Consider the following 3,472-nt stretch of genomic DNA (forward strand, 5'->3'; position numbering starts at 1 on the left):
GCTGCCCTCCCGGACACGTCCCGCCGGTTGCCTCGGAGGGAACCGGTTCGCTGCGAACGGCCCGGGCTGTGCCCACCCCCGCACCCTGCCTGCGCGTCCCGGGGACTTTCGGCTCTGTTGCTGTTGCAGGTTTGTTGCCTGGTCGTCGTGAGGTGTTGCGGGGGCCGTGGGCAAACACCCGCCTCTCAAAAGAGCAAAAGCTTCGTGTTCTCACCGACAGCAAATGTTCGGCCCAGGCAGGGAAAGAAGGAAAGCAACAGCTGTGAGGGAAGCAAATTGTGCGGAACGCTCGGATCTGAGCAAAGGAGCATCCCCAGGATGGGAACAGAGCTCTAGAAAGGTATTTACACAGCTGTGGGGAATCACAGCGATGGGGAAAGGGACAGAAAGGAGGGAGAGGAGAGGACATGGTACTTGAAGGAGAGGTCAGAGCTGAGAAAGGTGACTGGTGAGGCACCTTTGAAGGGTTTTGTCCTTGCTCTGAGGACATGGAGGCAGAAGACAGTGCAGAAGTGCTTGTTTTGTACAGTGGAGAATGGGTGAATCCTAAACCAAGGCCTTCCACTAAAGGCAAGTCTTAAGAGGGAGTAATTAAGGTAAGAAGGGGAGGGAGGTTAGTGCTAAGGGAGCCTGTTAGAAAGAGACCAAGGATATTGTGAGGCATGTCTGCTGACTGAGGTGGCCTGAGACTACACAGCTCTAGTGTGAAGGGTTGAATGCAAGCCAGGAACTGTTTAGCAGTGTAAAATCCCTGCTATACTGAGCCTTCATACAGTACCATGCAGGCCTGGTGAAAACAGGTCAAAGGGGCTGTCCAGCAGCCCTGCTGGAATTGCCATATGGGTTGATACATCACGCTGGAAAATGTGTAGTTAAGGTGAAGATGACGATAGTGTCTGAAAATGATAGGGCTTATGGCATCAGAACACATGTTGAAAAGCTGTCCTGCCCACACCAGCAGTGTGTTTTCTAGCAGTGAAAATGTCTCTGACAAAGCAGGCTGTCTTATTTTCAACATGACAGTAAAACAGCACAGTTTGGCACAGCTTCAGCATTCAAGCAAAAATTTGACATCCTAGAGTAGTATCAGATTAACACAAAGTTAACAAAGCCCCAGAGGTATAAATGGTATCCTCCAGGTGCTGATTTAGGACAAAGATAACCTGAAATTTGTACCAACTTAGACTAATCACCATGTATGTCTGCAGTGAAAAGAATTTCAGTATGAAAAGTAAAAAAGGTTGATTTCTGGCATTATAATCATGGGAATGAGTAATGCTCAGAACAGCCTTTATTGTTTGGGTATCATGCAATAACTAAAGCAATCTAAAAAGAAATACAGTGACTGGCACAGACAACATAGCCAGGGAATATTTTCACTGCTCAGTGATAATGTTTTATTTATGTTTTAAGTCTCAGAAGAATGTAATTATATGATTATGCATTTCTATAATGACTTATTTACATTATTGCTGTTCCACTTTTGGCAAGTGTTTTCTTTTTAAAATGAAAAAAAAATCCAGAGACAGGCAATTAATAAGATTGGCTGAATTGAAAGGGTGGCCTACAAGAATAGAATGAAAATTTTAATCTGGTTTACAGCTAAGGTTAATAGAAGGGGAACAGACTTATTTAACACAGTAGGTCAGCTGGAGATTACTCATGGAACACTCAGATTTACTCCTGCTGGCAAAGAGTAACTACATTGAATAGCAGTAATAAGTGATGCAAAATAATACTTTCCTTACCAAAGCCAGGAAATTAGCTTTCAAAGAGCTATATATCACATGCATAATGAGGAAATATAATTTATATTATATATTCTAATGGTGATACATGGACTATTCTTCAGTGCAGCTGGTAGCCAGTAATAGCTAAGAGTCAGAAAAACTTTGTGCCCTGGTTGTCAGTTCATTCTTGTGGTATGCATGAGAATAAATCACTTCCATTTAGTCCCTTTTCATTATTTAAGTCATAAGATTGTCAAGCATAATGTTGATATTTATGGTATACACAAACCCCCTCCTAAAATTCTTAATTACAAAAGTCATACATATACCAAGAATCCAAGTCCTTGAACCTCTTATCAGTATTTTGTTCATCAGTTCTCCCATTTTCAACCCATTGGTATCTTAACTCTATATTAAATCATTAAATTCCCAATCTAAATTTGGGGATATTCTTCCTGCCTTGAAATTCCCACGCAAAAGAGTTCCTATCTGTCTGCAGCCTTTTGCCTTTCTTTGCAAGGTTGCCTTTTTGATGGCAAGATCCATTTCCAAGAGCTGCTGCTCATTTCACTTCTCTGTTTGCAAAGCACACCCAGCAGCTATTTCTGGCACATGGCATGTTTTTGTCTGGTTTTTTCTGGATCGTATCTCTGGAAACTGCCGTGTTTCAAAGAGCAGGCCTGTAAGCACACTGAACTCTGCCTGATCTGCTTCTCTAAAACATGCTTTGAAGCATCTGGTGCTTGACATCCGTGGAGGCAAGTAATTGAGATGAAACACAGTTGCAATCTGTTCTAGAAATCCCTGTGCCTCCAACAGCCGGTTAGAGGGAAACGGCCAGGAGAGTGTTGTTAAACCGAGATGAAGGGTCTTTCAGGGCAAGTTGGTTAAGAGCTCTAAACAGAACGTCACCCATCTGATCTTTAGCTTTTTTGAGCTGAAGATTTAGTGGCTCTTTGGAGATCAGTTTATTATCCTTGGAGCTTGTCATTCCTTATATATGGACAAAGCAGTTGTTTGGTCTTGGGCACCTCAACACAGGGAAGACACTGAGGTGCTGGAAGGGGTGTGGAGGGAAGCAACTAGGCTGGTGAAAAGCCTGGAGAAAAAGTCTTATGAGAGCAGCTGAGGGAACTGGGGCTGTTTAGTCTGAAGAAAAGGAGGCTGAGGGGAGACCTTATCATTCTCTCATTGTAGAGAGGTAGTTGCTGGTTTGTTCTCACAAGTAAATAGTGATGGGACAAGAAGGAACAGCCTGAAGCTGCACCAGGTGAGGTTCACGCTGGACATTAGGAATTTCTTTTCTCTGTAAGGGCTGTCAGGCGTTGGAACAGGCTGCCCAGGCAAGTGGTTGAGTCACCATTCCTGGATGTGTTTAAAAGCCTTATAGATGTGGTGCTTGCAAATACGGTTTGGAGGTGAACACAGTAGAGTAGGGCTTAACGTTGGACTCTATGATCTTGAAGGTCTTTCCCAACCTCAGTGATTCAACGCTTCTCTCTTTCTTTGCAAACACGAAGCGATACGGGCTCTTTTACGGAGAGGTGGAGCAGCCGCTTTGGGCCGGCTCGGGAGGTGCCGGTGGCGGGGCCGGGGGCTCTTGCGGGAGGCGGCGCTGGAGGACTACAGCTCCCAGCGTGCCCCGCGCCCCCCCGGACTACAGCCCCCAGAGTCCCCCGCGCGCCTGCCGCGCCCCCAGCATGGCGGCGCCCGGGGGCCCCTCGGGCCTGGACACCGACACC

Source organism: Chaetura pelagica, unplaced genomic scaffold (assembly GCF_000747805.2).
Source record: "Chaetura pelagica isolate M959 unplaced genomic scaffold, ChaPel_1.0 scaffold249, whole genome shotgun sequence".
NCBI classification, from domain to species: domain Eukaryota; kingdom Metazoa; phylum Chordata; class Aves; order Apodiformes; family Apodidae; genus Chaetura; species Chaetura pelagica.